Genomic DNA, 23,709 nt, shown 5'->3' with positions numbered 1-23,709 from the left:
GATGAATAGTATAGTAGTACTAGAGTCTAGGGTTTTCCCCTAATTTTGTAAATTTGTAGATTTCAAGAAATATCAATGAAATTTCTAGAGTTTTAATTCCATATAAAATTTTATTTCATTGTTTTAACTTCTTATGCTTACTTATGCAACATTACAATATTTTGCATTTTTGAATTTTCTATTGAATTATTTATAAAAGCCTATGTGAATAAAAAATATTATTTATAATGATAATCACTAATACATTTCCCCTAGAAACAAGGTTGCAGAGCAACGTAGTTCCTGCCTCAAACTTTACCTAATAGCAAAATATGTTATTACTTATTATTAAAAAATTATGTGAAACTTGATTGGTTAAAGTTGTTTATTTCAAACACTGATTAAAAAATTATGTTGCCTATAGTTCCTATGGCAGGCACTAATAACTAATGTCCAACTAGTAAAGTTAAACTACCAAGATTAATTATGTAAATAATTGTATTTCTGCCTTCATTAAAATTGTTAGGTAAAATTTTATTATTTTATGTATTTTGTTGCTTGTGCAAAAGATCCATTTTCCACTTCTTTTGATTTTAAATAAAGTTTTGCGAAAAAAAAAAAAATTAACAACTACAAGAGCTCTATTGGAGCATGAGTCCCTACCTATTGTGAAAAGAAAGTAGAAAGCTCTAAAGATAAGTAATATTAGTTAGAGATATAATTTGTGAATATATAATATTAATATTATAATACAAAATTTAGATATATATCTATGTCTTATGAAATATATTTAATTTTAGCTATATAGAAAATTTAATTTAATTTTTATAAATTAACAAATATATTAAATTGTAATTTTGATTTGAGGCAGACTCATTGACCCATGTTAATTATATGATTAGAACTTATATATTAAATCTTGAGATGATTAGTAATATTAATATTAGTTCAAAATATTAATTTATAGATAATGTCTTAAAATTCGATTAATATTAGTTTTGATTGTACTAGCTAGTTGTTTTCCCAAATATTTAGTTAAAATTATATAGTAATATTATCTTAAATTACTCTGTCTATGCAATTATACAACTCGGTAGTCTCATGGGGCCACCACACCATTCACAAATCACCATTTCGTTGGATTCTTATAGATGAATGATCAAAGTTGAGTTTCGGGCTGAAAGGAAAAAGAAACCCTGTCATTTTAAATGCATCCTAGAATCATGACACATGTCACTAAACTCCTTGATCGACCAACAAATAAGTGTCAATTCGGTGATGATGTGACACTAACATGTCTGACTCATGATGTGAGCCATCCTGATAGCTTACTAGCTTAGTTAGTGGGAGTGGGACCCACGACCCATGGGGCCACCACACCTTTCACCAGTGTCATTGGATGTTTATAGATCAATGACCGAAGTTGAGTTTTGGACTGAAAGGAAAAAGAAACCCTGTCATTTCAAACACGTCCCAAAATCATGACATGTGTCACTACTCAGTTAACATATTGACATAATCACATTCCACTTGTAGTTAACAGTGATGTTATGAATGACATTAATACATTATGATTGGTTAGTTAACACTTAACGCATGTCTAGTAACTAGTGGTCCATGATTCCACTCACATTTAAATTAAAAGTGTAGTATGTGACAAGTGTGATGACTATAGACTATAGAGTATAGATTGTACAATTTTGGCTTGTTAAGTTTCTTTAATTTTGCAGATATACGTTGTTTGTAGATTTAGAAATTAGAAAGGGGTTACAATTTACAAAGTTATAGCACAACAAAGTTACAGATTCTTAATTTCTAGGTTGAGGATTGTGGTCCGAGGAAAGCAACAAACTACAGTCTCTCAGCTCTCTGCAAAAATCGAAACTAAGGGTAACATGAACATGAACGAGTAAGTGTAACTACTAAAATCCTAAAAATTTACGTCTCACATTTTAAATTTTTCAAGCCTCATGATTTTAAACTTTACTGTTTATATTATATATAAAAATTTAATTTGTAAGGTTTTAATTTTGAATCACCCCTGTAGGCTTGTAGCTATGTTTAAATATTTACCATGATGGGAAAAGCAAATACCAAGAATAACATGGACAAAATAACAAAATTCTACAATATGCTTAAAACACCAGGTTTCAGTGATTTATTCCATGATATACATGATCTTGTTATTCATGGAAATAAGGGTATAAAGGAGATAAAATTTGCACTTGAAAACAAGTGGAATGATCCAAATAAGGCTTCAAATTTGTGTTCATTTAACCCTAGTGTAAATGCAACTGCAAATAAAATTGCACCATGGGTAGGTGGGTCGACACACATGGTATTACCTCAAGTATTCCCTTGCCCGAAAATTGTTATGCTCTACACCAAAAATTATGATGAAAATAGAAAATAAATTGTGAATAAAATTCCTTAGGAGGAAATTTTTTCCATAACTAAGAGTGAATTTGCTAGTCTGTTGAACCTAGGGTTTCAACAACAATAGTCAAATGTACATATTGACCTGGGAAAGTTGGCAAATGATTATGAAAAATTAGATGCAAAATAGAGAGATTCTTATATTAGAGGAATAACAAGCGGTTGTAGGCTGAGTCCAAATCACATGCCTCCTTATGATTTTGAATTATTTGTGCCATGGGCACATGACAGTATTTCCTTGCTAACATTTCATTTGGGATTGGATAGTAACAAACAAGTGGATGCCAACATTCTTGAAATGCTTTATCATATTCATTTTAAAAAAGAACCAGTAAGATATCATTTTATTGAGCACATTGTTCATTGCATGCAAGATCAATTACTAATTATTCAAAGAGGTTCACAGAAGACATTCAGATTCACAACCTACTTGTGCTATCTTCTCCTAGCAAAGTATCATGCATTATTTGAGGCAAACAAGCTTCGCAGTCAGACTCAAGGCCAAAATCCAATATATGAGTGGACACCTCAAATAAGGATGATTGATAACAGAAGGAACTACAACAATTTTTTAGACTTCTATTTGGCACCAATGTACTATAAAATTATAGGCACTCCAATGTCTAGATTGCCTGTTACTTGTAGAAATTGTATTCAACTTGGAAGTGAACTACAATTGGCTGACTAGTACTTAATGGAAGAGTACACTGTGTTAAGGTTTTATAGTTCATGGGTAGAACCCTACAAACTTCCAATTCATGTAACAGAGAGGGTACTTGCATTGGAATATGTACGAAAAATGGAGAGCATAGATGTACTCTTTCATGGTCAGCAAAAGAAAATTGTATTTCCCTCCTTGCCATTCTCCTTTGGAGGGTTCGGATTTGAGAGAAGAGGATTCAAAGTGGCAGAAGCCTTTTTTTCAATTTTTTGATTTGATGTTGATAGTCATTGGCAGTACGATCCACTGAAGATAATTGGAGCAAGGCTTAAGGGCATTGGGACTTCTATAAGAAAATATCAACATGAAAGTTTTCCTTTGATTGAAAAATTTAAAAACATGGACTCCTGGGAGGAGGTCAAAAAATAGATGGAGAAATATGCTACTGAAAATAATATGTCAATACAAGAATTGTCATCACAAATAATGGCATTGCACAAATAGAAAGAAAAAGTATAGGGCATGACATCGTTCAATTTCTACAAGAAATATGATAAACTATATACAAAACCTATTCCAAAAGAGCTAATGAATGAATATATAGATGATGGATGGAGTCAAAGAAAAATTTCTCAATTTTGGGGAATGAGGAAGAATCTTGATGAGCCAAAGACCTTTGCAGATTGTGATGAGGTTGAAGAGGATACAATGTTTGACAAATTTTGGAATAAGGAGCATCCACCTAAAGCACATCATAGTAATATTGATGATGATTATGATGACCAGGATTCTTTGAATCCCTCATCTAGTACACAAATTCATAGAGGAGTTGATGCATCCACCAAAATTCTATATAGCAAAGGGGCAAAAATTGTAGAAAAAATGGGCTAACAAGGTTCTGGTGGTCTGGGTCCCAGTGGAGAAGGGGTTTGGTTACCACCACAACCACCAACTATAGCACCAAAACATGGTTACAAACCAAGCCTTGGGCATGGAGATCAATCATCAACTCAGTCAATTCCATCCACATTGGATTCATCTTAGTTAATTAAATTTGTTCCTACTTCATTTACAGTTCCACTTCCAATCACTTAGATTCAATCTAAATCAACTGTCACTCCCACAGCTATAGATATCATGGGTACAACTATAACTAGTGGTCCAAAAAGGATATTGTATATAGATGCAAAAAAATTTGGTCCCAGAGATCAAGAAAGTGTAAAGAAGCACAAGGTTATGACAAGTGTTAGTAGTACTACTAGTACAATAATGCCAATGGTGACTGTGAGTCCAACAATTGCCCATCCTTTAGGAAAAAACCCTCAGAATAGTCCACAAACCCCACTAATGGGTCTAGATGTTGGTTATCCTCATGGTATTGGTGGAATCTTTTACATTAGAGCAAGTGCTACTGCTATTTCACCATTCAAACATTCAATTGTCTCACAAAATCTTGATTTTTGTTACAATGAATTTGTAACTAACTATGAAAAATCAAAAAACAAGAATAGACAAAATAGTAAGATAATGAAGATGGAAGCAATTGTTGCAGCTCGTGATGCAAAACCTACAACCAATAGGTTATTTCCCACATATGACCTAGATAAAGATATGATGGAATTCATGGTTGTTATGCCCCCAGCTAGACATAACAATCCACCAAAGAGTCAGTTAGATCCATCTGAATTTCAAGTTAGCACCCTCCAAATGGATTTATCCAAAATTAAAAATGTGGACAAGATAAATGTGTCCAAAATGACTAACCAAGTGGTCTATAGTTCAGTGATGAAGTTGGAGAGAGAGAAAGGAAAGCTTTAGGGAACAATAGATAAGTTAAAGGTAGACTTGGAAAATGTAAAGGCAAGTGAGAAAGCAATAGTAAACAGGTGCAAAGAATTAGAGAAAAGAATTAAAAATTAATCCTCTGGCTCTAAAGAAGCAATTGAATGGAAAGAACAAATGGATGCAGAACTAAAAACTCTGAGGGAAAATTTGGAAAAAATGGAAAAAAAACTTCAGGATGAAAAAGACTCTTCAACAAAGTTATACAAAAACTTGGAGAATGCTACAAATGTAAACAATAAGTTAAATAAAGAATTGGAAAATTAGAGGGTAAAAACAAAAGAGTCGGAAGAGAAAGCAAAAGGGTGGGAAAATAAAGCAGAGCAAATAAGAAAACATAGTGAACACTAGTACTCAAAAATGAAAGAAACCTAAAGAAGGTAAATGATACTATTAAAAAATATGAAAATGTCTTGAATGACGATGTAAATAATACAGTAAAGCAAATAAAAAATTACTTCTAGGGGAAAATAAAGACTTCTACTGATAGGTTGTGTGATTGGTTCGAACTCTATGAAGCTCTTACAGATGTTTTTGGGAAGTTGAAAGAGCAACTTAAGGAGAACAAATATTTTGGTCAGAGACAGAAAATTACAAAGTGGATTATGGAAGAAATCAATAGCATTGGTGACAAGCATTTGGCAAGCAAGGGAATTTAGGACCACATTGGTTCAATAATAAAGGCAACCTCTGTATTTCATAAATGTCAAAAACTAATAGAAGCAGAAGAAGTTCTTGCTTTATTTGGGCCAAAGCTTGCCAAGATGAATAATAAAACAACAAAATTGATATCTCTTGTTTTACCTAGTCCTGGACTTGATTTCTCAACAATAGGTTTTGTTGGAAGAGAAGTTTACAAAAAAAAATTGGAGGACCAAATAACCTCTAATTTAGGCAACCTTCCTCAAGACAAAACTCATGAAAGCATTGCAAAGTGCATCAAAATATTAACAAATTTGCATGCACTAGTGGAAGGAACATTGCTTGAAACTCGCTCTTCCAAGTATGGAATACTGACAAAAATGTAGGTCATTTACCATAACATCAAAAAATTTCCCCTTCCAATTGAAGAAGAATGGAGCATACTATAGAAACTTATAGTCTGTATGTGAAAGTACTTTCAATTTCAATCATCTCTATATCTTTACTTTATATGAATATCTTTCATATTATCCTACATACTACAGTCTGAACTCTAGAATTGAGTTTAAAGTAACAAGTTTGAACTTTGTTTTTTGAATATGATCAATGTTGTAGTCTTGCAGATGCTATTGCCTATGCTAAAATTGCTAATTTACTAAACCAGCCTATCAAATGTAGAAATGTACAATTAAAGCTATAGAGATGTTGTAGACTTGTAGATGTCTTACTGATTTAGATTTTGAGACTTCACATTAGGCAAATCGACCTGAAGTTGTTGTTGCTCCCTTGTTTCTATAAAAGGGAATTTAGGGTCATTGGCTTATAAGAATTGTACCATATTAGCTAAATATTGTAAATGAAGACCATTAATAATTATTAATTGTGGAATTGAATCTATGATTCTATCTCATTTTCATGTTTTCCAATTCAATGTATGTTGAATAAATGAATAAAATAGAAAAAAAAAATTCATTCAAGAATTTCAAATTCAAATATGAATGATCATTAATGACATGATATAAACTACACTCTACAGTAATAATACTCTTTGTTCTCAAATTTTAATGATGAAACATAATACATTCTAATTTCTTGCTTTTCTAAAATGAACATTGAATGATAGGATATCATATAGTAGTTAATAAGTTCAAAAAATACCTATTGGTTACTACTGCTAATTTAGCAAAAATTTCCTAAATTTTCCAATTCATCTCTATGTCGTCATCATCATCCAATTCTAGTAGTCCAGTTTCTTTATTGTTCTCTTAATTTTTATTTGTGTCTTCTTCAACTTCAAGTTCACTCTAACCTCCGCTTCTATGACTCCCAATCCCATGGCTAGTGCCACTGCTAACTGTACTTGTCCCACTTGGAGTCACTATAGGGGATTGGTTAATGGTGTTTCCTAGTCCCACCCCTCTTCTTTTGCATCTTTTCTTCCAAATTTCCATTTCTTTTTTATAAGGAAAAGTATTGACATCATACCGAGATGTGTATACCCTCAAGCATGATTCCAAATTCTTGTCTAGTTTGTTTCTTAGCTTTGATTTTAGGAAGCCCAAAGCACTACAAACTCTCTCATCCTTCATTGAACCCAATATCATGGTTTGACATAGATCAACAAGCTTGAAGTACTTTGAAATTTCTTCACGCAATAATCTACTCTATTTTAGTTTTGTCCAAAGCTTTGTTGCTGAGCCCTCTTCATGTGGGTTAAGAATTAATTGATATTAATGCTTCATGGTCCTTGCAAAGGTGCCTGATTATTGTCTAAGAAGACCCTCATCTAATATTCCATTGAGAATCACTCCATTGAATTCTATAGATTTGCAAAATTCCTTTATCAAAATCAATAGCCTTCTACAATAATCTTCCTTATTGTTGAAGGACCAATATTGAGGAAACACAATTGCCATTGCCTCAAGTAGTTGATCATATGGGAATCATGATATTATTTTAGAGGAAGCTCTATAGGCTATGTCCCTTGTAGTAGATGCTATAGACTCGATGATCTTGGTAAAATCTTCCCTTGTAACTCTTGTAGCTCGCTTATTTGGGGCATTGTAGTACATTGGTATCTAAAATCCCCTTACACAAACACATAAATCTCCATTTTCAATGATATTTAAATAATTATCAAGATCGTCCAAATCTATTAGTTTCTACCAGTGATTAAATCTATCATCAAATAAATTTAGGTTAGCATGATAGAGACTATCGAGGGCTTGGCATGACATTTTACGCAATTGAGCATATTCTGCAATATATATGGCTCTTTGCTGGCCTTTTTTCATAATTAACCTCATTTCTTCTAGCATGGGAAGAAGAGATGCCAAAGTCAAAAGTATCTCTATATTGCTTAACCTCCAAAGTAGGTCACCACATCTCTGATTTTCTGCATTGTCCCGATTTTCATACATCAGTCCAATCAAAGATTGATATTCGGAAAATACTCGATGCCTTGGTCCATCCAAAGAGATCCATATGGTATCAACATCTTTTAGAAGCTTGTTTCCATTGGTAATTCCATCAGCAAAGTGTTGAAATTCCCTAAAATGCTTGAGACTTCGACAAAAATATCCATACAACTCTCTTACTAAATCTTCAAACTTGTTTACTAAAGGAAACTTCTTCACAACTCTAAAAGCAATATTCATCCTATGGGCCATACAATGAATGGAAACAACATATGGTGAAAAAGAAGCCTACATCTTTGTGCAAAGACCATTCCTTTGACCTTGCATTACTGAAGCTCCATCCGCTCCAACACAAACCAACTTCTGCGCTATTTTCAATTCATCCATAGCTTCATATTCAATTAAATTGCTCTTTACTAACTAAAATAAAGTTTCTGCTATCACATTGTCTCTCAATTTAGCAATAGATATTAGATGTGGTTGGCAGACATTATTCTATACTGTATAAACATGCATGCATACCCACAAAATATTATCTATTGCCGTAACTTCATCTAAGGACAATGCAATAAAGGTTGACTCTTTTATTTTTCTTTGTACATCCTCTATTTCAACCTGCGCAATACAACTTGCCCATTCCCATCCACTGTTTATTGACCAATGACTGACAAGATAGTTAGGAACTTTCAAAAAGTGTAAAAGACCACTCATTTCTGGATAGTTTGTCATTGGACACCCTCTGCTCAAAATATAGAAAATATTACTTAATTGAACAACTTTTCCACATTCTTCTACTTCACTTTCTTTTGCAAAAATAGCATTAATAGAACCTTGAGCTTCACCAGGCTTCATCTAAAATTTCTAAAACATATAATATTCTTTAGCATTCCTTTTATGTTGACATTGCTCCTTTGTTTTATATCTTACCACTTTGATTTCCTTACCATCTACAGTTGAGGTTTCATAAATCTTACCAACATGTTTCTCTATGGTGTCTAGTTTAAGCTAAAACCACTTTTCCTTTTTATACTTCCAACTACAAATTGCACATCTGCATTCTACTAGTGGCTCACCTACAATTGGATTGTCCACGGGCTCAATGAATGGATACTTTTTTTCCCAATCAAATTTAAATCTCCTGGCCATCTCCGAGTGACGATCAATTTTTTCTTTCGGTTTTCCTCTCCCTTTAGTGTTACTGTTAATTGCACCATCATCATCACCAAAGTTGATTGATTAATCCCAGTACTGGTTATTTACTAGATATTCTTCTTCAAGGTCATCTTCATTAGAGATAGCAAGTTCTACAACTTTGTCACTAGATTTATTAGGCTCCCCAATTTGTTGAATGGACTCCTGTGTAGGTTGAGATTGTACAGGCTTCTCTAATGATGTACCTTCCTTACTTTGACCAACACTGTTGCATCTACCCCCGCCAAAGTATGAAGATATATTTCTACATTTTTTTGGCCTCTCTTGGACATCTCCACCTTCATTAGTCCTACTCCTCTTCCTATTTAAATTTGACTGTGACATCTCCATCAAATTAAGGCTGTAATAAAATACTATGGACTCATAGTCATAGTCATTCTAGTTCTCTACTAATCACAATACTATGAAAAAGTCTCCTTCTTTCTGCAAGTTTCAATAATGAAACTCATATATCTTAAATAGACAACTACAAGTAAATTGTTTTCATTTTGGTGAATGGGCCGACCGTTACATATGATAAGAACTAATATTTGGCGAAGCTCGTGTAATTTCAAGTAATCGAGTGGGTGAATAGGGTGGGAATTTGGGATCCCATTGTGTATGATGCATGGTGAATTGGGTCCTAGGACAAATAAAAATTTCACATAGGAAAACGAGAATTTGGTGAATGATGATCATCGAAAGAGACACTCAATTAATTCTGTGATGAATAAGAGTAAACATTAAAGAGAAATATGGGCAAAGAACTTGACTACCAAACTGAAATTACATAATAATAGTGGTGAACATTTCGAGCACTATATGAGTATTTTATAAAATCTGGGCGAACTGGTCAAGTAGTATATGGTGTTTTTTTTGGCCAATTTCTATAGCCTAATCATGACATATTCGCCAATTGGTGACTAATTGTCACTAAAAAAATACCTATTTGTTGTAGAGTCAACCTTAGCAATTTTTTCTTGTACCTCTTGCTCTTTAGGTTGCTCTACTATAACTATGGGAGGTTGTGAGGATTTTTCTTGTGTAGTTTCCTTATCCCTTGTTATTTCTTCTACAACTTTTTGCAGTTCATCAACACTCACAAATACTAGATTTGTGCATAGTTGTGCTTGTATTGTTGATTGGTGAAGGATCTTCTTGAGATCCTTTGTAGTTAAAGGGATGATGTTCTGAGCTAGAGTGTTAGGAACATCCTAGACAATTACTATGTCTGCATGTGTTGAGATGACATGTGGAGGGGTAGGAGGTGGCAATTGTGTATCTTGCATACTCTGTTTAGTTTGTTGCTCCTCTTCACCATGTGTCTCCACTGTCTCTTCTTTTGGCTCTTTTTCTCCTTCATTCTTTTCTTTCTCTCTTTCTTCCTCTCTCTCATTCTCTTCCTCCTATTTCTTACTAGCCTCAACCTTATTTGCATCACATCCTTTTTAGTGTTCTATCCCTCAAAGGGATCTTCTTCTCCATCCTTGATAGTAGTCAAGCCATATATCAACTTCCACATTCTTGTCAATTTTTGGACAACATCTTCAATTTTATTCTGCAAGATGCTGAAGGCTCTATATTTTGGTGCAAACTTCCTCCCATGTTTCTTGCTTGCCTTAGTTATTTGTCCTTTATTCAATTTTGGCATTACTTGTCCCAATGTGGATTCTCTTATCTCTTTTTCCATTTTTAAACAATAATGCCACTTATTTTCAACAATTTCATATAATTCCTTAGGCATTGTATTGTCTAATTCAAGAGAGTGTTCTTGAATTCTACCATCATGGCATATACTAATTCTTCAACTTTATTCTAATCTTCTCTACTTAATTTATTTAAATCAATAGTTTTCAACTCAGAAAAATCTACATTCTTTCTAACATTATCACAAATTTTATCAACATTTGACTTAGGAACATGGCTTACCACTCTAAATTAGCTGATATCTTCATATTCTATCCTTTCCTCATCATCTGACTTTGGTTGTGCAACATATTTTCTCCTTGGTCTAGTCTACTCAGTAGCCTTCTTCTTTTCTTTTCCTTGTCCCTTGGCCTTTTGAGTTGAGGCTCTTGTGGTGGCTCTTGTTACTGGTATAGTTTTCTTGGGTTGGGTTGGCTTTTCAACCTTCTTTGCTTTAGGCTAGGCTTTAGGCTGAGCTTTGGTCTTTCTCTTCTTGGGCTCAACTTGAGCTAGTGCTTCTTTGGCTTCTTCTTCCTCAGCACCTTCTTCCTTTTCTTTATCCTTACCTAAGCCTTGTGTTAGTGCAAGAGGTTGATGTTTCTCTTCATCATCATCATCTTCCTCGATATCAACACCCTCTTCTTCTGCTTCTTCTACAGTGCCTTCTCCAAACTTTGCTTTCAGCTTCTTTACAAGCTTGTCTTTCTTATTTAAAGTGGAGGCAATCTTCAATTCCATATCTACTTTGGATCACACCACATCATATGTTCCAAAAGGTTGGGCATTCTTATCATTTCCTCTACAAGAAAATTTGTGATTGCTACTAATACCTCATCAATGTTAATTGGTCTTAGCTATCTAACCCCTGGAACTACTGCTTAGATATAAGTATAATCCATATCAACTAAGAAAAAAATATCATTGATGTGTCATTCCACTAAGGAAACTTGTATCCTTAGTCTTTTCTTCATGGATTTCTTGAAATTCTCAAAGTAAATAGTCATTAAAGACTCAAAGTTGTCTCTCATTTGCTCAATGTACTCATTGATTTGAGTAATAGTTGACTTATCTAATTTACAATCTATTTTTCCAAAAGAGGGAAATTCTTCTAGAACATAGAAAAATATATAGATCAGAACTGATCCAAACTTACATTGAGCTCCTTTTGATCTTCTTATTGCTCCTAGATTCTCCATGATCTGCTATAATAGAATTCTGCTAGATCATATTTGTGATCCTTTGTGACAATTTTGTAAGCCACATCCACAGCAATGCATGGAACACTATTCAATCTACTTGATTGATAAAACTTGTGACATATGATTCTTACTGCAAAGTCCAAAAGGGGATCTGTTATTGTATCAATAGTCATACCCCTTTTGTTCCATTTTTCCCTAGTTTTCTTTTCAATAGCTTCCCTAGAATCACTTCGTAGAGTCTTGTACCAATATAGGGTTGGAAAGCCTATAACCCTATGCATAATTCTCTTTGTTATATTGATAGGTCCTCCTTTTAACCATAAAAAACCATTATGTATCCTTCTTAGGACAACTCTTATCCATTTTATTTTGAAAACTGTGGAGAAAACTAGGGCATGGGTTAAGCCCTTTCTTTCAACTACCTAAAATTCTTCCTTTAACACTCCATTTTCACACAATTTATCATATGCCTAATGAATTTCCATGTCTCCTACTACTCCTACCTTGCAATTGTAACATTTCCTAACATCTTGCACCATTACAACTTTGGGTGGAATAATGGATAGTGCACCAGCAGGGTCATTTTTGTATGAAACTTTTGGAATTGGCCTAAAATTTGGTTGTTTAACCTCATTCCTGACTAATTGAACCTCAACATCTTCCTTTTCCTTAGGGTTTTTAGAACTAGAAGCCATATTGAAAATCTAGGGTTTCAAAAGATATTAAACTTTATAACTATGCAACTTGGCACTTGAGGAGTACCTTAGATTGATGAAAATGGTGTTGGATCTTTGTTGAAATATGTGCAAAAGCTTCAATTTCTATTTGTCAATCACTTCTGTGCTCTTTCTTGTTCTTGCACTATGTTTGAATGATGAGAAATCATCAAAAAATTGACCTTATACTCTCCAAAACATAGCATTAAATGCTTGGTGCATATATAGTTGTACACTCGGCTCCTTAAGGATTTCAACATAACTCAACTTCCATTGGCTTTCCATTACTTAGCTCCAATTAGGTTTCTTCTTTACTCGGCTCCCATTGCCAACTCAGCTATGACCAATCACTCAACTCCTACTATTAGCTCGACATATACTAACATTCACTCGACATCTAAGGACAACTCGACAACACTAGTGAAAACTTGAATTTTAACTTTGCATCTCTAATCATGTTGAACTCTTCTTTTCAGTAATATCTTTTCTAGGAATTGATGCATGATGAAACTTTTTAAATCCATCCCTTATGCCTTCACTTGCTTAGTTTGATGAAGTGTGATCACTTGACCTATTAGGTGAAGTGATCCCTTCATTTGATGTGCTAACCTCATCTTTCTTCTTCCATATCTTGTTCATTTCTCTTTTGATGTGTTCAACATCTACCTTCTCTTTACCTTTGTCATTCTTTGAGTTAGGTTCCTTTGACCTTGCTGGGCAGTTCTTGCTTATATGACTAGTCCTCAAGCAACTGAAACATTCAGTTTGACTTAACCATCTGCTATAGTTTCCTCTGAAATGTGTCCTTATGCAAATTTTAGGAACATGTCCATATTCCTGATAGTAATGATAGCTATACTTGGTGTTGTTGTCTCAATTTTAGTGATGTCCATGGTTGTTTCCCTTTGCAGGCTAATTAGGTGTCCATTTAGGCTTTGATCTACACTCAAAAGCTCTATGTCCATACTTATTAGAATTGTAGCAGTGACCTTCAAATTTTGGTGTCCTGATAGTTCTAGTCCTGCAATTATGTGCTTGATGTCCTTGTTTTTGGCACTTGTGACAATAGCTTGAATTCTTAGGCTTATCATGTTGTTGGGAATTCTTGCTCCTACATACATTAGAAGTATGTCCCTTTTTACCATAGAAATGATAGGTAGGTTTAGTGTTCTTACCTTTGTTACTCCTTTCTTCTGCAGTCTTGGAGGACTCTCCTTGTTCAATGCTAGTGTAACCAAGTCTTGAAGTGTCATTACTTGTCTTGGGTGATTTCAGTAACTATTCAAAATACTTGATGGCCTCATTGGGTTTTTTGAAGCTTTCTACAATATCCTTCTCTCTTTTCAGGTCATTTTGCAATTCAATGTGGAGATCTCAATATCCTTTATATTCAGCTCATGATGTGCATTCATTATCTAGCTTAAAGTATCTAGCTGCATGTTAGAGATTCTTTCAAACTCAATTGTATTTTCCTCCAGTCTATTGGTAAGATTTCTCTTGTCATCTTCTAGCATAGCCTTGTCTTCAATGGCTCTTTTCTTTTTCTTAGTCACTTCACAAAGCATTATGGTTTGTGATTCTTGTTCAAGCTTGAGTATTCTGATTTCTTATACTTGAGCTCTATAGTTCTCTATCAGGTCTACTATTGCTACATCAAATTCTTTAGAATCTCCATTTGAAAATAGACTTGAGGTGTCAAACTCCTTGTACTGTGTGTCATTCTTAGCTATGGCAATCTCTTTTCTTCTTTTTAAGGATTTTCTCAGTTCTCCTCTAGCTTCTTCCAAAGCATGTAAAGGAAGCTGTATGTTAATTTCTAGACTCTCTATGATCTTCCCAAGTTTGTAGACTTCCATTTTTAAGTCTTTTCTCCAAGCTATAAGGCTCCTTCTTGAGAGAATTGGCTTTGATACCAATTATTGGAATTAACAAGTGGGAAGACTTACTTCTAAGAGGGGGTTGAATTAGAAGTAACTAACTTTAACCATTTTAAATTCTTTTAACTAAAACTATTCACATGCATTCAATCTATCTAATGAACTTTAATGTAAAGACATGCATGGAAATAGATAACACACAAATTTGGTAACCCAGAAACCCTCCAAAATGAGAAGGTAAAACTAGGGTGGGGATGACACCCATAAAATATCACTGCAACAATGTGTAATTGTTCAAGGTTACAATGTTTGACCACTTCCAATGGTTTTCTCTATGAAAGATGTGTCCTATTAAAAAATTTTACACTCTATTAAAAGTGACCTAGTTAAAGAACTTTACTACCCTACTAAAAGTAGGCCTGGTTAAAGGACTTCAGTGCATTCACTTGGAATGCCACCCTATTAAAGGATTTAAAAATGGCTGCTAAGCCAACTTAAGTCCATAGGATTTCCATTATCTAATAAAATTTCTATAAAGTATTAGAAACTCTTTGACTTGATTACTTGCAATCTCCAGTTGTTGATTCTAGATCCTTGTTCTGCTTTGACTGATCTAACCCTTGCTTGATCTGATATGTCACCCTTTGAAGTTCTGATACTCTATTCTTGATCAACCAAAGACTGCAATGTTGCTCTATTCTTCTAAGTCTTTTCACACTTCCCTCTAAATTTTTCTATAGTTCACCCATACACTTCATTCATCCACACATACAATGGGGTTTCATCCTCCTTTTAAAGATTTTGAAGACATAGGGTTAGGTATGAATCTTGATCCACATTAAATATTTATTTCCCACTCAATTCATGCACTTTTCTTATTGGTTGCATGCCTTCTCCATTTTTCTTATTGGCTGCATGCAAATTGCATAGGTAATGCAAAAGATTCATTCTTATCTTTAATATCCTTTGAGATTCTTCTATGTTGGCTCAAAAAATGGTTTACATAGGTTTTTGTGCAATTACAAACAACTATGTCCAATCTGTGTTACTTGACACTTGTTACCTTTGATGCTTGGCTCATATAGAAAAATTGGTTCACTCGGCTCCTATAGCAATTCTGTTTCACTTGGCACCTATACTTTTCTTAGTACTTAATCTTCACTCGGCACTTGAAGACTGCTTGACACATGAAGTTCACTCAGCACCTATTGTAGTTCTTGTCTAGCTCGGCACACTTTGTAGCTTGGCATCAATAGTTTACTCAACATCTATACATATTTTACTCAGCATGTGTTACTAGCTTGACATGAACTTACTAAACATCTTATGTGTGTTGACACAAAATAGTCAAAACCAATCTTAGATTCAACGCCTATAATTTCACTCAATTATTTTCTAAACTCTAAATCCTTGAATTCATTATTAGTTACAAGAAGTTTATATGATGCAACATTCATCCACATGATAGGAAGACATACTTTAATTTGTGTAATGTACTAAAATAAATTCTCTTTCCTATTTATCTCCTAAGAAAGTATATTGAGCATTAGAAATATGGAAACTATAAATAAGATTAAGTCTATTGTACACATGACTAAACAAATTGTCATATAGAGCCATGAAACCACTTTTCCCAATAGTAGCACATGGTTTTCCATCAAGTTCCATTTGTGATTTCTAGAGATCTACAAAATTGTTCAATATTGTAGACATCAATATCGATATAATAGAGTATTTTCAAGTCATGGATAAAAGGGATGCCAACACAACCACATTAAATATGAATATGAGCATTATACAAGAAAGAACAACATATTGAACAAGGTCAACCATGCATTTCAACACACATTCAAACACTTGTATGAATATATAAGAAGATTTACTGCACTATTGATCAAAACATTGTTTCAACCAAGTAAATACAATTTAATCCATGTCACAAATAGTATCACTCTCTCTAGATAAGTTATATAATCTTATTTCAATAAAAGAACCAATATTTTGTTTTAAATTCTATGCACTATCCTTTTAAGGTGATTGTAGAGCATTATAAATAAATACCTTTGTAGGACATTTCTCCCCTCTTTCCTTAGCAATCTGTTGAATATCCAGTAGAAACTTGCCACACTGCTCATAGAGATCAAATAAATAGTCAAGCCCATTTTTTTTTCCTCTTGCAATTTCTCTTGGTTTAGTTAAAATAAAAGGTTGTTCTCTTTGGCTATCTTTTCAATCTTCTCCAGACTCTTTTGAGCACCTTCTCCTCTACTTTTTGCAAGATTTGAGCTATTGATCACTGCAATAGTTGTTATTATTGGGTAGTGTCATTAGCCTACTCACTACAGTACTCAAATGACCACTATTTTGGAGCAGTAACACATGATCATTGCCCATAATCAAGTTCAATAGATAGTTATTCTATGAAAGAATCATAGTGTTATCTCCATTAGGTTCTTCCATTGATAGACCTGTATCAACAACCCAACTAAGTTATCATCATTTGATCTAGTAGACCCTTATAATCAATATATACTCCTTCTCTTCACAAAATATTAGAAAGAGCCAATAAATCAAAGAATAGATTTCATATAGAAGTGATGAATCTTAGAAGCTATTGAATCTCGCCCCCTTCGCCACTAATCATTGTTCATGTTACATATGTATCAAATTTAATTTCCAAAGTGTATCATATTTTAATAATTTATACCAGATAATTATTTTCTCTTCTTGAATAGACTATGAGATAGTTTTTAGTATCAATGTTGATCATAGTACATGATTCATAATCAGAATGTCTTTTCTCATGATGTATAAGACATCCTGAAATATGATCTGAAATGTCAATGATTTGAAACATTTAAAAACTATCACAAAATCGATCCCAGAAGAGAAAATTACCATATTTGACACTATTAGAGAGGACAAGTTTTAAACCCTAGCTGAAGCATAAAAAACAATAGCATCTTTACAAATGATGCAACAATGGTACTTGGAATAATATGAACAATGAAATAGTTCTTAGTTCTCATTTTAATGGAAGAGTGATTACAAGAAACTATTTCTACACAAAGGTATATACAATGCTACAAGTATTTACTATTTTTATAGCTTTAGAGGCTACCTACTAATATGATATAATTTATGTGACTTTGTGAGGAGAATATCTAGAGGCAAATATGAGGAAAATATGGACACTAGAGTACAAAATAGATTTCTCAAAAGAATAAACTATAGCTATCATGTGCAACTATATAATTGATTAATTTATCAAGAACATATATGTCCCCCAAAGGAAAAAAAGCACAAAAAAAAGTAAGAAAGCATCTATATGTGCACACAAAACTAAAGTATAATGATAACTCTTCCATTCAAATATATATAGCAATGGATAGGCACAAATTACCTTCCTGAGATAGTGTGTCTAATGCATTCTCATCACTCTTATGTTGTTTTGTACCCATGACAACAAAGAGTTCCATATGCTTCTTCCTCTCTGCTTCATCAAGGCTTCTCCTTTCTACCCCAATTGTATATTTAATGCCATATTTGTCTCTAACAAGAAGATCAAGACTATACATTTCATCAATGGTCCTAACAAAATCACCTAGCTCTTGCTCAGTTAGATTGACCAACGTATTGGAAATGAAACCCATTTCAACCATCTTGCTCAGTGTTATGCATCTCAATCGATCAACTTGCTCCAAGGACTCAATGATAGCCTATTGTTAATCAATCTCTACTAGAACTAAGAGATGACAAAAAACTACAAATGTAATTTATTCTGATAATAGAGGGGTCAACAAATTTTGGTGTTAAATTCTCTTTTGTTGTAGAGACAAGAATAGAAGTATTTCATACCATTTATTTACTGTTCTATGCATATGTTAGTCAGTGTATTTCTTATAGGTTAGATTAGAATTTTGAAGACAAATGAAGCTTTGTTTCTCTTTTTGATTTAACGAACTAACAAAGTAAGTAGAAAATTACTAAAGTTAGAAGGAATATTTCTATCATGAATTCATATCATTTCATCCTTTATTTTATTCATACTACAAGTTTTTATAACTGCATAATCAATTGCATGGATTCATAAGATGTGTGAATTTTTGGAGTTGATTTCATTTCAAGACCAACCCATTTCCTGAGTTATTCCTACCTAGATCTAACTTGGTTTACCTCTTCTATTCTCTAGTCAAAGACACACCATAGTAGGATTATAAATGAACAAAATTCTTTAAAAATCACCTATAAGGGAGCTATACCTATAATCAGAGGGAAATTAGTTATCAAGTAACATTTTCCCAACTATTGTATTCAATTGTTCTTCAAACATTTGGGCATTTTGAGAGTTATTAAAGAAAGAATAATATGTTTACCAACATAATAGTAATATGTTTGGTAGGCTTGGGAATAGCCTAGTTATAGAGTTTGGTAATAAGAATTTATTAACACCTCCTCCTTGCATCAAATGTCAAGGTAGGTTAAAAAGTGGTTCCCGAAAAAATATGTTTCTTTTAACGAAAAATATGTCTCTCTAAGAGATTATAAATTTACTTTCCAATTCTTGAGTCTACAAATTTTTGGGGTTGCCATCTCCAAGAGTTTAATAAAAAAATTGTCATTAATTTCCTTAATACAATTGATTAAAAGAAAGAATTGCATTTGCATTGCTTATTAGTTAGTTTCCTAGCTCTCACAAGCCTTAAAATTTTGTGCTTGGAAAAAAAAAAGGGATTTCTAAATAGAAATGAAAATCTTACCAAAATTTTCTTTTATGTATGAAGCTAGTAAAGAAGTCAATGCATTGTATAGCCAACCTTAATCCACCAGCAGAAAATGTTCACCTAGTTCCCTGCAAGAAGGCTAGTGGAAGTATGTGTTGGACATGATTTTATTTTTTAATAAAAATATTGCAAGTTTTAAATTTAATGCTATAATGAATTCATATATGTATTATAGGTGGTGAATTAAATGCTATAATATGAATCCTAGAGAAAAATAATGGAGAATCGCCAAAGAATCTTAATAACAATTGATTTCAATCTATTGTCTCAGCCCATATGCTCCCACATTCTTGTTCAAACCACTTTCTAGTTTAGCTAAATATCATTGAGGATTCACTCCCAAAACAATGTCATTTCAATTTTGAAAAAATGTGGGTGACGGATGAAAACCTAATGAATACAATAGAATAGTAGTTGAAGGAAGCAAACATAACAAGATCAAAATTAAATTGCTTGGTAACTAAGCTAAAGATGATCAAGAATAAGTTTCTACTTTGGTAATAGTTTTGAAGCAAAAGAAAGAATAGAGTAGGAAATTTGAGGAGCCTAAAAGGGTAGCGATTGATAAATGAATGGACACAAAACTCTATCTCAAAGAAAAGAAACTATTAGTTGGTTAGGAAGATATCCTTGGTATGTTACTTTGAGCTTCACTTGGTTTTGAGTATACTTTAATATTTTCTACTTAATAAGGCCAATCACGTGAAGGTGGAAGCTCATCTAGCATCACCCCCCCTCCCCCTAGCATCAATCTAAATTCCCCATTATCATCTAATTACATACTTCAATCATTCATTCATCTATTTATAAACTATAATATTCAATCAATACACTCACATAACATTCATTAATATGATATAGAATTCATTAATACATAATACTAATCAAGACTTCATTAACACATAACGATATTCATTAATGTGAAATAAAAATCAATATTAATACGCAAAATCCATAGATAATTACTTAAAACAATGTTCTTTCATTATCCAACAAAGTTTATCAATCAAGGTTTATCAAAGAGCAGTTTTAAAAAATCATTTCTTCTTTTTGTTTTTCTTAGCTCTCTTAAGAAAAAGTCTAATTGGAGCATCAATACATTCCTCATTCTCCTCCTCTTGTGGCCCATGTAATGTCAAATTATGATGGCTCCTCCTATTTTGAGGAGTAGGAGACTGCTGAACTAAAGGGAGCTCTGTTGCAAGAACAAGTAAATGGGTTGAATTAGAATACTCTTTTTCTTCTTTAAACTGTTGCAAGTATCAAATTAACCAGTACAACATTTTTCCTTACCTGAAAATTCCACATCATGTACATTAACATTTTGATCCATCGCCATGTCAACATGTTGAACACTTGGAACATGCTCCACTCCTTCACCATGATCTTCAAAACACTCTAAAATACTCAAAAAAATATTAAACATTAAATTTTTATTGATGTTAAATTGTATTCATAATTGCATAATTAATTTCCAATAGAAAATTAATACCTCCACCACTACGATGCACATCATGACCTTCATCACATGTACGTTCTATGATAGGATATGAAGGTTGCAGTGAAATGTTATGCACATTGTTATGCAGTCAATTTATGTTCGAAACTAACACTAAAAAATAAATTTCTCAACTATTCAATTTGATTTACTTTTCATTTGACCAATTTACTTGTGTCTCATTTGGTGCACTAGATTCTTGGGTATGGCTTTCAGATTCTTTGCATAGGCATGCAACCATGACTTTATAGTGTTCCTTCAAGGCTATTTTTTTATCTTCATCCATGGGCTCTACATTGAATTCTATGCCCTATATTTTTTGCTCTCTATTGTCATTTTTTCATGTATGATTTGATTAAACCAAATGGTTTGCAACATTTTATAAAAAAAGAATCTATATGAAATTCCATTGCTGCTACATACAAGTCAAGACTGAAGATTCATACAGCCACCAGAGCCAAGTTTGTGTTGGCCAACCTTTTCTACTCTCACTTTTGTAGCCACTAATGTGTTCTGTAGTCTATGAATAGTTTGAAACATGTTACATTATATATTTACAAAAATAATTAATTATTGCATGATTACATTCTACTCAATAATATCATGGCATACCTTCTTTTGTCCTCTTCTGGTTCATTTCCTTTATCACGTAACCTTTTCTCTTTTGCATCTTCTATTATTTCATTCCACTCCTTTAGTGGACTCATAGGAGAATGTTCATACTTTGGGTTCTCCTTTAAACCCCTTCTATGTTGGTCCCTCATAGTCTTTATACATTTTGATGCACTTCTGAGAAGTAGGGAAGTGTCAAAAATGTTTTTTTTCCAAAAAGGTCTTCAAAAGATGTAATGAGCTAATTTTTTAATTTAGGAACCTGGTCATTCCACCTTTAAAAATAAATAAATTATTAGATCAATAACTTTAATATAGTACATTGTAATAATGATATGAAACTACATACCTTTTTTGTATGGTGGGCCCAAATAACATCAATGTCATATCAAAAAGATATCAAAGAAAACATTATTTCCTACAAAAACATCATGGGATTATTAGTCCAAAACAAGTTATGTATAAGTAAACTAAAATTACACTATAAATAATAACAATTTTAAAGCACTTGGAATCTTTCATAATTTTAATAGAAACATAGTTTTCTTGTTCAACAACAATGTCCCTGCAAATGAACTAGTATTGATCACACAAGATGCTCAAAGAAATGGATCAACTTCAGTAGTATTGGTCTTTGTTTCTCTATCAACTAAAGGTCTATCTATTAGTGCACAAACTAGGTAAATGAGTATAAAATCCACCCAACAAAAAAAATGCATGATTAGCACATTACAAAATATAGGAAGACAACATTTTACCACTTGTACTTGGCATAGTCGAGGATTTTTGCATGCTCCTTGTTGCCAACAATGCTCTCGACAATATCAGAGTGATGACCAAAGGAGGAGTCCACACTTCATCATGAGCTAAAGAATATAATATTTTTAGCAAAGACATTTGCAATTGATAACTTGATCAAATGGGATACTAGCTAGAAGCATCTAAAAATAAAAGTTAATGTTATAATGTTGATGAAAACAAACAATGTTGCACAAATTTTACTTTCAACATTAGATGTCTTATTTCAACACTGAGTAGGATGGGCTATAAAATTAAACAAATATACCCATAATAGTCGTAAGGTTACTAACACAAACACAAGGACCAAGTTAGGTAAGATGGCCAAGTGAAATCCATGTCATTCTTCTCTACATACCTTTCATTTGTGAAATGACTATAAATTTCTTACACACTCAATTTAAATATTTCTTGTATCTTCTTAGTACATAAATTTTTTTTAAGAAAATGATAAATTAGTAATTACCCAATATTATAAGATTCACTTTTAATATTCATATTTCATTTGAATATAGTAAGCATAGAATTAATCATTTATTTAAACATAATGGAGAAGGAAAAATAGGTTAACTTATAGTGTAATCTTGTTGTTAATCTATCGAAAAGGCACCGAATGTACTATTTAGTAGTAGAGGAATCATAAAATTAACATCAATTTGTTTTCCACTACATTCAAAATGGTCCACCTACTAATGCCAACACACATAATCAACCTTGCTCATGTACCTAACTTTTGAAACACATTAGTGCATTAAATAACTTTTGCTAGTCTTAATATATTATTGTTACCTGCCTCTAATGTTGCTTTAATATTATAATTTCAAACTTTTATGAGACATCTTATACCTTTAATATTACTTCTATACTAGAATTACAAAATTTTATGAAACATCTTAAACCTCTTTTTCTTTACTTATGGTCACTTACAATATTGTTGAAAGCATATTAGATATATTCAAATTCTAAGGAATTGAAATTTAGGTAACTTGGTTGACTCTATTAATTTTAACTCTAAATGAATTATTTTATTAAAATTAATAGAAGAGGTGAAGTGGTATTTTTCAAAACAAAAAATATTGATTGTTCTTGCAAAAGCAATCTAAATGTATCAAGAATTGGTTAAGATGTGTACATTATTCTTGTGACTTTGAAGAATTTTCTAAAGAGGGTTGAAAGAAGATAATATGTGATATGATATTAATTTCACTAGTATGACATCTATTTTAAAATAGTGGGAGTTTTCAATTAGTGAATTCTAAATTAAGATAATTATATTCTTTCAAAAAAGGAGGATTGGATTATTGGAATAGTGATGCTTTAATCCTCTTTATATCCCATGTGAATCTTGTGTTGCTGCATTTTAAGAAATCA

At 32.7% G+C, this 23,709-nt stretch overlaps 1 pseudogene; it reads right to left on the bottom strand.

Moving 5' to 3' along the window:
• Positions 1-23,709, bottom strand: part of LOC149539133 (floricaula/leafy-like protein FL1) — a 58,766-nt pseudogene that overhangs the window by 20,895 nt on the left and 14,162 nt on the right.

Source organism: Cupressus sempervirens, chromosome 9 (assembly GCF_028749045.1).
Source record: "Cupressus sempervirens isolate cs-2001-9-10 chromosome 9, ASM2874904v1, whole genome shotgun sequence".
Lineage (NCBI taxonomy): Eukaryota > Viridiplantae > Streptophyta > Pinopsida > Cupressales > Cupressaceae > Cupressus > Cupressus sempervirens.
This window is presented reverse-complemented; position numbering and strand designations above follow the sequence as displayed.